General features: G+C 30.8%; 1 protein-coding gene across 4 annotated transcripts in view; it reads right to left on the minus strand.

Moving 5' to 3' along the window:
• The window catches only part of LOC111686739, a 362,875-nt gene that overhangs the window by 303,519 nt on the left and 43,608 nt on the right, over nt 1-15,748 (minus strand). For all 4 annotated transcript variants that reach the window (XM_046947207.1, XM_046947209.1, XM_046947205.1 and 1 more), the window contains exon 2: nt 11,009-11,591. The gene's annotated coding sequence lies outside the window, so the exon portion shown is untranslated. The remainder of the gene's footprint in view (nt 1-11,008; nt 11,592-15,748) is intronic.

Consider the following 15,748-nt stretch of genomic DNA (forward strand, 5'->3'; position numbering starts at 1 on the left):
CATCGTCTAGTCTATAGGCTAGTCCATCGTCTAGTCTGTAGGCTATTCCATCGTCTAGTCTATAGGCTAGTCCATCGTCTAGTCTATAGGCTAGTCCATCGTCTAGTCTATAGACTAGTCCATCGTCTAGTCTATAGACTAGTCCATCGTCTAGTCTATAGACTAGTCCATCGTCTAGTCTATAGGCTAGTCCATCGTCTAGTCTATAGGCTAGTCCATCGTCTAGTCTATAGGTTAGTCCATCGTCTAGTCTATAGACTAGTCCATCGTCTAGTCTATAAGTTGTCCATCGTCTAGTCTATAGACTAGTCCATAGGCTAGTCCATCGTATAGTTATAGTCCATTGACAATCAAACCATGTAACGATAATTGCTATGATTATCATGTATGACTATTTTTATCCTCTTTACTGTAAATGACAATAGTTTATGCTGTAGTGTCAGAAACTGAACGTTTCCAAAACAATTGTAACTTTCAACCTTTTCTCTACTTCTACTAATCTTGTGAGCTGACTATTTATAATATTTATTCTGGCAGCAGTTATCGCTGAGATTGTTCAACAGACGGACAAACTAAATGACTGACTATTTAAAAAAAGTTTCAGTCAATTGCTTTAAATGCAACAATATAAGTGCAAAAAAAGTACAACAAATGCCTGTATAGTATGTGACATTTAATGAAAATTTAATAATATTTTACACAATATAAAAACAAAACAGCATAGAAAAAGTTAAAACTAAATAAATCTTTTGTACATTTTTAGCGTATTTATGTAAAAAACAGCAACAACATGCACACATTGTTTAACAGAAATGAAAAAAAAGTAATAATAGAACGTGCAAAAAAAAGCACAGAAACGTAAATACGCAATAATAAATTTCTCACACTTTAAAACTCAGAATATACAGTAATAAACAAAAATACATCAACAACAACAACACGAGTCAGTCACTCAAGTCAGTCATTGAATGAATGACTGACTGTCTGAATAAATGAATGAATGAATGCGAATGTAATACATGCAGGTTTAGTTGAAAAAAATTAAATGTGTGTGTTTTTGTAAATATTTATTATATTATTTTCTCGCTGATTTTTTTTTTTTTTTTTGCTTTCTTCCCAGTTTGTAATGTTAAGCACGCAGAAAAACGTGTAAAACTACGCAGATAACAGCACAAACCACACAGAGCCCAGATCACAGTCAGTCATTTTTCCATATTATTCTCTCCCATACTTATAACACACACAACAGCACACATTAATTATACCAACAATTATAATAGTCAAGCAAACATTCAGTATTTGAATTAAATAAATTTATTAACTGTTTAAGAAAAAGAAACACTCGGAAAGCCAACAACAATAATAAAGTTATTGTTGTTGTGTTCTTTTCTTTGTACAATTGCTTGATTTAACAATTATTATGAATGCAAGAAAAGCTGTAAAACAAAATTAAATCATTAAAGAAATTAGTAAAGCGAGGGCTATATGAAAAGGTTTTCCCTATGGAACGATACAATATTGGCTTAGCCATTCATTCTAGAATTAGGTTACTATTTAGATACTTTTACATTAGTCGATAAGGAGCTGGGTGAGTTGAGGCACACAGTTACTACAATCGCTTACAAGTAATTATACAAGTATGAATGTATAGTCGGGCATAGCCGACCATATGATAACCTACACCAGTCAATATGTATGTTAAAAATGGAGATTATTTAAAAAATAAAGCATTTGATTTGTTTTTTAACTTTATTCCGGAATATTTTTACATTTTTTTGACAAAAAAAAAAAGAAATTTTTTACAAGAGGGCTCAAAGGGGAGTAGGGGAAAATATGGCCCTATCCTTATAAATGTTGGTAGGGGAAGTTAAGTCTACTTCAAAGTTATTTATGTAGAATTTAAAAGTGTTATTAGTGTTTGTAAGTGAATTCTGACCTTCAAATCATTTTCTGAAGGGGAGTTTGTATGGGGACTAATGGGTCAAATGAAGCCCGATCGTTACAAAAATCGATAGTGTCAATTAAAGATCTATGAAACTAAGTTTTGCGGATTTTTGTTGACATAATAGAAAATTTAACTTAATTATGAGCCCAAGGGCCCTATTTGGGGGCTAGTCGAAATAATGGACCGATTTTAATCAGTTTCAATAGGCTTCGTCCTTGAACCAAAAGAAGCGTGTGTGCCAAATTTCATCTAATAATCTTAAAAATTGCGGCATGTACCTTGCGCACAAGGTTTATATGGACAGCTAGCTAGCCAGACGGATGGACATAGCTTAATCGACTCAGAAAATGATTCTAAAACGATTGGTATACTTTAAGGTGGATATAGGACAGATATTTTTGTATGTTACAAACGTCAGCACAAACCCAATATATCCTCCCCACTAAAGTGGTGTAGGGTATAAAAAATCAGTCAATGTATTCTTCGCGCAAAAGCTGTGTAATGAAATATAAAGTTTTTATATAACAAATTAATAATAAGGCGCTATTAAAGTACTTCTGTATAATCTGAACGTAGTGAAAAATATGTTAATAAGTAAGTAGTTACAATTGCAAGTCATTGTTAAGTTTTTGCAGGATTTTTCCAGAATCTTGCCAGAAAAATGTTTAACAACCGTGTCAACTTACAACTTTTGTCTTGCATTATTTGGTCATAAACACAGTTGTTAGAGATTTTCTGCTGAACATTGTAATGCCAACGTTGTAAGATCTGACAAACGTATATTATACAGCTTTAATATTAATTATAATAAATACGAAATTGTTCGTATTTATTAGTCATTGATTATTTTCAGTGTAGATACTTTAACTTCAAGAATTTTTTTATTTAAACTAAAGCTAAACTTTTCAGATTGTCGTCGTTTTTCTTATTATTTATATTTTCAATTTTAATTGAACTTCTTATTCTTTTAAAAAGAATAAGAAGAATTTATAGTTCTATTTCTATTAACACGAACATTTATGCAACTAATTAATTAATTATAATAAATCATGTCAATTTTTTTAAATTACAAGTTACAGTAACATAAACTTACACACACACATAAAGTTATGCACATACGAATGCTAATTAATTCTAAAATTTTGAGTTTTATTCAAAAGTAAGTACTTATATATAAAGTTATATGGAAGTCATTACTAGAGTTCTTTCAAGCAATGCAGAAGTAATCCAATACCCCATTTCGAACCTTAAGTATTCAGAGTGTTATTTTAATATAAGAAAGTTATTAGGAAGTGAAGTTGTAGTATTATAGAATACAACCAATTTTACCTTAATAAAGTTAACATAAATAAATAAATTACAAATTGGGTTATTTTCGTTTCTTTGGAAGTCAATAAACATCACTTTCACATATGTTAAACAAATTCACTTAGTGCTACTTTTGAAGTGGTGATAAATGTTATTCTTTTGGAAGTGGAAGTGGTGTAGAATTGCAGCAATAATGCATTAATTTATGAGTCCACTTAAATGTATATTTAGATAGGTAACAATCGAAAGTCCAAAATTTGACAGACAACTCCAAGTTTTAGGTAAAGTTGTAAAGTCTCTAAAGTGAATATAGCTTAAGAAAGGAGCGAAATCAGGGCCTTAAGCAATAATTAAACATCTGAAAGCAAAATTAAACATCTGAAAGCTGTGAAATTTTCACAACCTTATGTCGATAATTTATTTTGAATATCAAAGTGAATATTTATAATAATCATATCGGAAAGATCATAATTTATCAAAAAATTAAAAGAATCATAAAAAAGTGACGTAAGTTTCACACACTTAAGAAATTTATCTTTTGGCGCTTCAAAATAATCAAACAGACAACAGAAGAAAATACACCAACAACAACAATAAAAACTTAAAAAAAATAAAAAAACAACTTGCACAAGCAGCACAATATTTAAAAAAAATATGCAAAACACGTTGCTGTCTTAATAATAACAACAACAACTATACCAGAAAAAGAAGAATAATGTCAGAAACAACAAAAACAAAAGAATTTTGTATGTCTCAAAGAAACATCTGAAAAACACAGAGAAACAGCAACAACTACAAAAACAAGACATTGTTCTTATACAACAACACCCCCAACGCATTTTAAATAAAATATATAAATAAATAAATTGTTTTACTAGAGAAAAAATTAAAAAAAAAACAGCAAACGCATACAAGACTAACGTCATGCTAAACAATAAAATACAAAAACAACAAGAAAAGAAGAAGAACAACACACATCAATAAATACCAACTGAAAAAACAGAGAAAAAAACAAATAATACACACATTAAATAACACAACAACAAAACCGCATAATAGCAGCATCACCAGCAGCAGCAACAGCAAAAATTTGCAAACAACTGACATTTGCAGCAGTACGTACAATAATAACCAAGCAACAACAACACATGCTTTTTTTCTACTACAACAACAAATAATAATAATTGAATGCAAAAATAACAACAAAACAAAAATCACTTTGAACAGAATACATCACTGTGCAAAATTAAAGAAAAAAAAACAAAATGAGAAAATAAAAAAAATAAAAAAAACAGGCCTGCATAAGCATGTGTTGATCAGGGATGGACAATTCAGCGCTTTTTATTACTTTTTGATATCAATAAAATAGTCCATAGACTAGTCAATAGATTATGCCATTAGCTAGTCAATGGACTAGTCCCACCTAGGCTAATTAATAGACAGTATATAGACTAGTCCCTCCTAGACTAAACATAGACTAGTCAAATTTTATCCATGTGGAAGATCAGGGACTTTATGGGCTACCAGAGGTTGTTCTCAGGGGGGAGTACCATGGCCATTGCAGTGGACACTAAGACGATATTATCATTTTCGTGACAACGTAATGGCATCGAAGTGATAACATCCAAATGATGACAATTAACCCCTAAAAACCATTAATGTTCCATTTTCAAGACGTAAATCTCTGAAACTTATTGAGCTAACATTTCATGAATTTTTCCGAACAAGTTAAATACTTGGGGATCATTCTTGACAAGGACTTTAAATGGTATCAGCAGTACTAGTAACAGTCAACAGAGCATTTTATATGTACCTGTCAAAAGTTCTTAACAGTTAATAATTTTTTGGACATAATAATGCCCATATTGTCCTACTCCTCTAATTCAGGCTTTTTGGAACAATATTTATCGTCCCATTTGTGTCTATATAACTAAAGCAAATAAAACTAAGACGATATTATCATTTTCGTGACAACGTAATGGCATCGAAGTGATAACATCCAAATGATGACAATTAACCCCTAAAAACCATTAATGTTCCATTTTCAAGACGTAAATCTCTGAAACTTATTGAGCTAACATTTCATGAATTTTTCCGAACAAGTTAAATACTTGGGGATCATTCTTGACAAGGACTTTAAATGGTATCAGCAGTACTAGTAACAGCCAACAGAGTATTTTATATGTACCTGTCAAAAGTTCTTAACAGTTAATAATTTTTTGGACATAATAATGCCCATATTGTCCTACTCCTCTAATTCAGGCTTTTTGGAACAATATTTATCGTCCCATTTGTGTCTATATAACTAAAGCAAATAATTGGCCTTCAACCCCTTTTATGGTATTTCCTTAGGATATGTAAAAGCTAAATGTAAATTTTGGGTGAAATCAGAAGTTGTTTAACATTGGGAGACAATACCAAGGCTCAGATAGAAAAAATCTGACTCTGTCAAAGTGATAATTTCAAAAACTACTAGTGTTCAATGAAAGAGATTTCAGAGTAATAACGTGATTTGGAAATAGTCAACTATGCAGATTTTATTGCCTACAAGATCTTGGGTGATGCCCACCTACGTTGCAGTACAGTTTGCTCCTTCAATCTCATGTATTACACTTATCAATAGACTAGTCCATAGACATGTCAATAGATTAATCAATGGCCTAGTCAATAAGCTAGTCCATAGAGTAAACAATAGACAAGTTTTTAGACTAATAAATAGACAAGTCTAAAGACTAGTCAATAGACTAGTATATAAGCTAGTCAATAGCCTAGTCTATAAGCTAGTCAATAGAAAATTCCATCGAACAGTTCATAAAGAAAAAAGTTTAATCATTTTGGAATTACATTTTCCATCCCTGGTGTAGAGTATGAGTGCGTTGTTTTTTTTTTTCTCAATATTAGAAAGAGAAAGAGCCAACACGACAACCAACACCACCACCACACCACACTGCCTCATTGCAAAAGTGTAAAGTGGAAAAGAAAAATCCGTGTATATATAATTTTTTTTCTCAATTCAAGGCCAAGGCCAATACGATCAGAATACGATCGTAAGAACCAACACACAGTCACAGTCGTCAGTCGTCGTCACACTTGGGCAAAACAACATAACGACAGTGAAACACTCATTCGTACTAAAGCTAAACAACACGTTGCTGTTCGTTCTAACTACATACAGAACAAACGCAATACAACAAAAATACATAATAAGCGACGCAGCGTCAATGTCCATACATTATCGTCGTCACTGAAGTGAACCCACCAAGAAATGAACACAGAGTATGAGTATAGCAAAAGTGTGTAGAATATTTGAATTGCATTCAAACGTACAATATTTTGCGTTTTTTTTTTTTTTTTTGTTCTACAAAATTTAAATAATTTTGTTGTATTATTTATTTCCTTCTGTTTTTTTGTCATTAGAATTTTTTGTGAATGTACACGGAGAGAAACTTAAAAAATGCAAAACAGCAATTAATTTTACTCTTCGAATTTATAATTATATAAATATCCACAATGAAAAAAATTTGTTTTATATTTAATAACATGTGTGCAGAAATATCGTATCACTGGAAAGCTTTTTGGTATCTGATGTAAAAGAGGAGAAAGGAGAAAAAATACGGCCCTAATTAATTATTATCATTATCACTACTCTTACGTTTAGTCCTATATAATGAAAGCCCGGACCAAGTTAATTACTTTTCAAAAAGGCATGATCCAAAGCCTACATTGAAGTCAATGATGAGGATCATGTACTACTACAATTACTCTGACCAAATGTGGTCCAGAATATCGGAAAGTTAAAAGCAAGTCTGTTTCATATAGTTGGATAACAAAGTAGATCGGAGTTCGGAGTCTATGCATGTCTATTAATCTTCTTGCTTAAGTATCCACTCTCCATATTATGTACTTAATGACTATCAACCGAGAACAGTTCCCATTATCGCTGCTAAAGGGGACACTATAATGACGACTGCCTACACTTTCGCATATAAAAAGATGAATTAGGCTCTAGCGGAAATGACATTATTTTTCAAATGTTTCGACTCATAGTGGAACTGCTGGGTAGTTTTGGTCCAGTCCTCTGAGTGTTAGAAAGTAGATCTTACTTTCAGCATACAAATACTTTTATTCTACTTTTTTGAGAGATGCATAGAATGCGAGAAAGCGTAGAACGCGTGGTGTGGACCTCTAGCTTTGCTATTTACAAGCGTGTGCAGAGTAGCAATTTTCGAAAGAAAAAAATTCTTTTAAGGGTCTGACCAGAGACATAAACGATTTGCTACAACTAAATATTGAGTTAGTAATTAGTCAGTCTAGTGTTCTAGTCAGTCAGACCGATGATCGTTTGTTCGATTCCCATTACAAATACTGGTAAAGGAGCTCACAACATTCCCGTTGTAGGATTGCATTTCATGCAGCTTTACGAGACACTAAAGATGGAAGTATACAACTCGCATTGTACGGGGCAATTTAACAAGTTACACATTGTAGTTTGTAACGCGTCTGCTGCAAAAAAGTTCAGCAACTTCCCACTTTTGACGCGTCAGCAGCTGATCACGGTTGTGTTTTGGTTTGTGTAGAATAAAAATATTCTAATATGAAATAAGTTTCAACAACAATGAAAGAAAAAAAAATATTGAAAATTTAAACGAAAACTTAAACTTGGTTTGTAAAATATTAAAAGATCAAAATGATGCGTGGTGTGTAATTTGAAGCTTATAAAGAGCGAAAAGGTAGAAATCGCCAAATATTTCGATAACTACCGAAGATTCTGAAGTAGATAGTAATGATCCAATATTGCCTTTTTACAAACAATTCAAAACAGCAACTGGTATCTGCGTCTAAATTTAGTTTTTTATTTATTCTTGTCTTCCACTTAAAATCTGTATTTTAAGCATAAACAAAATTATTGTAGTTTTTGAAACCTACACCACTTTATTGGGTTTGAGCTGATGTTGGTAACGCACAATAATATTAATAATACTTCCGTCTGTCTGTCCATGTAAACCTTATAATCAAACTGCAATTTTGAAGATTATTTAATGAAATTTGGTACATGATATTCTATTGTCCCAGGGACTAAGCCTATGGGTTCATTATTTCACCTAGCCCCCATACTACTGAACCCCCGAATAGGACTTGTAATCAAACAAAAGGTCGTAATTTTGGAGATAATTCAATGAAATTTGGTACATGATCATCTATGGGACCTATTGAAAATGGTTAACATAGGTCCATTATTTCACCTAGCCCCTATACATCTAAACCCCGAATATAGCTTTTAAGTTCATAATTATGTTTAATATACTCGTATCTCAACAAAAAGGTGCAAAACCAAGTTTTATACTAGCCTTGATGATCCTAATGAACTCTATAATCATAGGGCCTCATTTGACCCTAGCCCCTATAAAAAGCCTCCTTCAAAATTTTACTTAAATGTCCACAATTTTATTCGACAATAAATGACTTAATTATATCTGAGGTACAATTCAGCTTAAATGTTTTATTATGAAAACTTAATTACATTTTACCTTTTGTAACAGGTGTAGGGCATTATATGGTCGGCCTCGCCCTACTAAAATTTTTTATTTGTTTTATTCTAATATATGGGAATTTGTTTTTTCTTTCTTATAAACAAAATGCCTTTAATATTATAATTATTGTTGCTGCAAATCTTGATCATGTTAAAGATCTTTTAAAGGTTTCTTTTTTTTCTACATTTCAAATCAAGATTTCAGTTTGAACCGTTTATTGTGATGTGAGAATTTTTTATTATAAATATTTTATATTTGAACAACAACAACAAGAATTACAATAACAACAACATAGGTACAGAGTTGTTCTGCATTTTTATATAAAATTGTGGTCTTTAACAGCAATAGCAAGAAGAACAACAATTATAACAAGAGAATTCTTGTTGAAACGGAAGTAAAACAAACGACATTTAAACGAAATAAAACCAGAGTACGAGAACACTAACGCATCTGATGAATATTGTTGGTTTGTTGTTGGTAGTGGTGGTTAAGACGGCTGCTGCTGTTATACCTCTAATAGATGTATTTTTTTATTGCTGCTTTTGTTGTTGCTATTGTTCTACTAATAATAAATTTTTATTTGAAATGGTGTTTGTAATTTTTAAAATGTCAGCAAACATGGCGCCTTTATGGGTTTTTTCTTTTGCTGTTTTATATTTATTTTTTTTTCGAAATTGCAAACAAAATTATAATAAATAAAAAAACTTTAAATGAGGAAAAAAACGACAACAACGATAACTAACTACAAACTCTCTGTGTATAGACTTGCATGAAAGCATTCAAGGTCACTAACAAAACATTTGTACGTTTAGAAATACAAAGAAGTATGTACTAAACAGTACAGCAACAACAATGACGAGAGAAAAAAATACATATATATTTATTATAAAAATAATTATAAATCACCAGACAGCAGCTACAAATATACAGACATACAATACATATAGAAATCGTTAACTTCTACATTTAAACAGGGAGATATGCAATAAGGAATACAGTCTCAATCCGGTTAAGTTAGAAGTTATAGTCTGTTAGTAGAAAAGTTGTGGGTTTGATTCCTATCTTAAACAACCATAAAAGAGAGCACAACAGGTCCGCTAGAGGTCTAAACTTCCCTTTCAAACAAACTAACCAAAAAGCATGAAAAAACCTCAAACTATGGCAACGCATTTTCTGCTCCTGATATAGGAATGGTTAACCGATCTCCATATTAGATCCTCACATTAAGATCGCTTCTTCTGCAAACAACAGAAGTTGATTGAATTTATTAGAAAGTCTTTGTTGATAAATGCATTTTCAACTTCTATCTGCGACAGGATCTGTTTTTAGATCAATTATTAGTATTATTGATCATTTGATCATTATCAAAAAACTCGAAATTATAACAGAATTTGATGGAATTTATTAGGAAGTCCTTGTTAATAAATGTGTTTTATACTTGTATCTGCAACAGGATCACTTTGTAGATCAATTATTAGTTTTGTTGGTTGTTTGATCTACATCAAGAGATTGTAAGTTATAATAACTGGTTTTCAATTATCATATTCCCTGAAATGTATCAGTTTTTCATCAGTATCAGACTTTGAATTCTCTTCTGGAATATATTTACAATTCGTGTTTTTCTTCTTCGGGTCTCACTTGACTTTCTAATTGATCGCATTGCAGCACCTTTAGCAGCCATTGAATGTTTTTGTGTTCTTGATATTTTGCAATGATCTTGTCGTAATATCATGGTAGTCTGGCGATATCCCTTCCGTTGGTACAGATTTCAGCACCCTGGACCAAGAACACAGTATTGCTATCCTCTGCTGGTAAATATTGGAAATACAAAACTAAAATGCCCCTTTACACTCTAAATCGCTCCTTATATAGAAAATTTAAGCTTCACAGAAAATTTTTACCCGACAAGGCTCTAATCAACAAAGATTTAAGAAAACTCAATAAAAATTTAACACCATCTCGGAAATTGTACCACTTATTAACTGTAAAATGCAAAAATGTATAAATGCAAAAAAAAAAAAATTAATTACTTCACACAGTTTGAAAACAAAATAAAAAAGTTAGTTCTCGCCAGCAATGACCACAATTGATAAATTTATAAAGAACAAAAAAACAACACTAAATAGAATTCATTATCAAGGAAGTGATATTTCAAAAAAATGTATAATATAATAAAAATTTTATAAATTTAATAAATATCTCAAAAAAGTTCTTTTCAACTCACCTTAAACTAAAACACTCGCCAGTCGGGCGTTACCCGTCCAGCAATCCATAAGATAATTATTTATCTTGGCCGTTGTTGCCGCTCGTCGTCCCCGTTACGTTTGCGCTAAAGGCTGCTTACTGCTTTTCTTTTGCTCTACTCTCACTTTTATCTTAAAATTTTCACTTACGTTTACGACACTTTTTCAAAAAAACACGACTTACGTTTCGTCCGATTTTAACTTTACGCAACAATTTAAAAAATCACGCACAATTTAATTGCTTTAAATGTATAGAAAGAAAAATTATAAAAAAAACTAAGTTTGTAATTAGAAATGTTTGTTTTGGGGCCAAAAAAGTGTATTTTTTTGCAGAGAACTTAAAATATTTTGTTAACACTTTTTTCTAACGATTTTTCTAATGAATTGACTTTTGTTGGTTGTCTGGTCCATGAAAGATTTGTTGGTTTGATTAATATCTTCTTCTTGTTGTTTTTGCAAAAAATCTAAGCCAAACAAATTTATTGATTTCGCTTTTGTGGTTATTTTACAGGTTTCCTTGTTCTTTTTTCCAAAAAGAAAATTTTGAATTTTGATAATAAAGTCCTGAAAAGAGAAAGAAAATAGGGAAAGCAAATTTTAATATGATTATGAAAACAATTTAATGGAAATTGTAAATGCTTAACAAATTAATATATAGTTAATCTAGAGTATAGATCACACTATAGATCTGATTATAGTCGAGACAAAAGACCAAACTATGATCAAATTTATAAGTCAGACTATAGACCAGAATCTAGTTCAGTCTATAGTCCGACTATATAGCAGACTATAAAACAGACCATAGTCCGACTACAGACAAGATTATAGTCCGACTATAAACCAGAATATAGTCCGAGTATAGACCAGAATATAGTAAGAGTATAGGCCAGAATATAGTCCGTTTATAGACCAGACTATAGCCCAACTATAGACCAGACTATAGTACAGACTATTAACCGACTATAGACCAAACTATAGCCCGACTATAGACTAGAATATAGTCCTACAATAGACTAGACTATAGACCGGATTATAGACCGGACTATAGACCTACTATAGCCCGACTATAGTCCGTCCACAGACTAGACTATAGTCCTACAATAAACCAGACTATAGGCCGTCTATAGACCAGACTATTGTCAGTCTATAAAGCAGACTATAGCCCGACTATAGACCAGACTATTGTCAGTCTATAAAGCAGACAATAGTCCGACTTTAGACCAGATTATAGTGAAGACTATTGCCCGACTATAGACAAGACTATAGCCCGACTATAGACTAGAAAATAGTCCTACAATAGACCAGACTATAGTACGACTATAGACCAGACTATAGTTCGACTATAGACCAGACTATATTTCGACTATAGCCCGACTATAGAACAGACTATATTTCGACTATGGCCCGACTATAGTCCGACTATAGCCCAACTATAGTCCTACTATAGTCGATATACCTTAGACTATAGTCCGTCTACAGACCAGACTATAGTCTGGCTTTTTAACAGTGCCTCTGTTGGGAATTGAACCCATCACCTATCGGAGGCCACACTATTATCCAGTTTATTATATAGACCATAAATAAAGCAGAATATAATCCAGAGTATAAACCAGATAAATAAAGCAGAATATAATCCAGAGTATAAACCAGATAGTAGTCCAGACTAAAGCCCAGAATATAGACCAGATAAAGACAATAGTCCAAACTATAATTTGACTAAACCTAGTCTAAAGATCAGACTATAACTCACCACTATAGATCAGAATATAAAACAAACAAATACCAGACTATAGACGAAACAAGATTTCAGACTTGAAAATGTCTATCTCGATTCCGGAACTTTTTAAAATTCTAAACATTTAATTTGTTGTTTGAAAAGTCTTGGCCTCAACACCATCACTTTTCTGCGCCGCAAACCAACATTTTTTTCAAGCAAACCAGAAAAAAACATAAAATCTATTTAGAATTTGCAAAAAGTCACAAGATCAAACGCATTCCATTATTATGTTCACTCAAACTATAAAATATTTATTTAGTTTGTTTTTTTTTTTCATAAACCTTTTTAGACATTTTGTTTGCAGCAAACTGCAAAAAGTTGGACAAAAAAAAAACTCTTAGAAAAAACTAGAAAAATTGTAAATGTTTAGTAACTAGTAAATATTTCTTACATGTAATGAGTCAAAGTCAGAGGTCAACGCGTGTCGAATTAAGTTTAACTAACAAACAGACAAAAAAAAAACTCTAACAAAAACGTTTGAAAGCTAAAAAGCGTACCAGTCAAGTCAGTCAAATCTAAAAACGAAATGCTAGTCATGCCAACACAATCATACAACTTCATAGAATCGTAAAAAAATTTTTGAAAAAAGACAAGACCAGTTACTAAGATGGCAATAAAAAAATTCAGTTATAATTGACTATTTAAAAAATTGGCAAAAAAATATACAACAGCAGATAGACAGACAGCCTGTTAAGTTTAATTTATACAAAATTATTACTATTTAACGAAATTATGAGATTTTGTTTAATATTTCATTTTTAAATATATGATATTTTTTTGGTCATAAAATTAATAATTTTATTAAAAAGTATGTGTTGGGATTTTTTTACAATATTTGTCATATAAATTTTTCATAATTGATGGGATGCTTTGCGTCTAATAATATAGTGTGAGATGTGTTTTGTGTGGAAAGAGAATTTATCTAAAGTTTTGCTAAAACTAGGGGGGATTTTGGGAAAGACACAGTTGAAGTTAGAACGTTTTATCGATTTTGAAAATCATTTATTGATATTCAATTGGTCGATCGCATTTTAGACGTTTAAAACAAAGTTTCATAATATATATATATAACAAAAATTATATAACAAAAGACTTTCGTTCTTTTGTAAAATTAGAAAATGTTTTGGTTAAATAATATTTCATATTAGACATTTTTATAAATTTATCGATTTCGAAAAACCTTTCAAAATTCTCGATATTCAATTGGTCAACGATTTTCGGTCTAATTTTCGACGTTTATTTTAAAAAGTACAAAATAATACGAAAATGGAACAAAATTTCATAATATATACGAAAGATTATATAACAACAGATTTTCGTTCTTTTTTTAAATTAGAAAATAGTTTGATTTAATAATGTTTCGTATAATACATGAAATTTTCGTAAATATAACGAAAAACAATGTTACAATGTAAAGTTCAGTTTGAATTTTTTCAGTGTATTCAATGTTCTTTAAAGTCATTGGATTAATGTTTATTTTTCACATTTGGAACTTATAAAGGTGTTTTTGCTAAACTAATTATTAAATTTTCCCCCAAAGAAAACAGCAGAAGATTTAACACATTTACTGAATTAAAAATTTTCACTTTTTTTAAGAAAACACATTCACTTTTACGTGCTAAAACAAAAATGATAAGAAGGAGAAGAATATCAAAGTTTTTTGTAAAGAAAACTTTCAAAAACTTTTTTGAAAGCAACACTTAAACATACATATGTTTTATTATCCTTTTCTAGCGAAACTAAAACCACAATGACGGAAGTTGGCAAAAGGAAAATAATGATTTTAATTTGCAATAATATATGAAACACAAAAGACAAGAGAATATTAGTAAAACACGAAAATTAAGTCATAATAAGACATTAAACCAACATTTTGATAAAAGTATTTACATTAAAAATCATTTATAATCAAGAAGAATTGTTAATTTTTTTCAGAAATAAAAAAGGGTTACTTCGGTAACCAAACTATAATGCGTTGCAAATAATAAAATTATTTAAACATTATAAATTTATACCATGACGTGAATCTATTTATTTCATAAATATCTTTATTAAGTATGTACATGAAAAAGTAGTTAAATAGACAGACAGCCGCCAGACAATTGAACAAATAATATCAATGTTAACATAAACTCAAATAGATAGAAAGTTGGACAGACAGAGATATGACTGACTTACCGCTAGATTTTTGTACACATATTTTAGTTAAATCGAGTAAAAATAAGACAGTTCAATGTTAAACAAAAAGTAAATTTAATATTAAAACAAACTACTTAAAACGCACTAGTTGCAAAAAACAAATTGTGGGTTTAAATTATACACTTAGAGAAAAATAAGTATTATTTCTCTATAGTAATGGACTAACTTCTCTGGAAACTATTTTAAAATATAACTTATTTGGCCCTCTTTGACGCATTTTAAAAACTCAGAGGGGGAAAAAATATTCAAACCTGGTACCAAACTAACAACAAAGTGTTTATAATTTTTCAATAACATCCGTTGTCAAAGTATGTACATACGTGGCACAACACTGTGTTGTCAGACACGGCAATGTTGTCGTTGTCGAAATCTAATTTTTATACACATCCGTTGTCTATATATTAAAAATCGAGGTAAGCTCACTATTGACAAAAATTCGTTGACAACGGATGTTATTGAAAAATTGTAAACAGTTTGGTGTCAATTTGGTACCAGGTGATCTTTCTTTCTGCCTCTGTGTAGAAATTTTATTTATTCAAGATTTTGAGAAATTGTATAGTTTATGTTGATCCTGCATTTAAATCAGGCTTAGTCTTTTATTTATTCCAGATTAAGAGCAATTGTGAACCCTTACATACATAAAGCAATTGTACATCTTATGTTGATCCTAGATTAAAAGAAATCATAGATACTTTCTAGGGTTCTATAAATCGACTTTCGAATAATCGAACAATCGACTTTTTGT

Source organism: Lucilia cuprina, chromosome 3 (assembly GCF_022045245.1).
Source record: "Lucilia cuprina isolate Lc7/37 chromosome 3, ASM2204524v1, whole genome shotgun sequence".
Classification (NCBI taxonomy): Eukaryota; Metazoa; Arthropoda; class Insecta; order Diptera; family Calliphoridae; genus Lucilia; species Lucilia cuprina.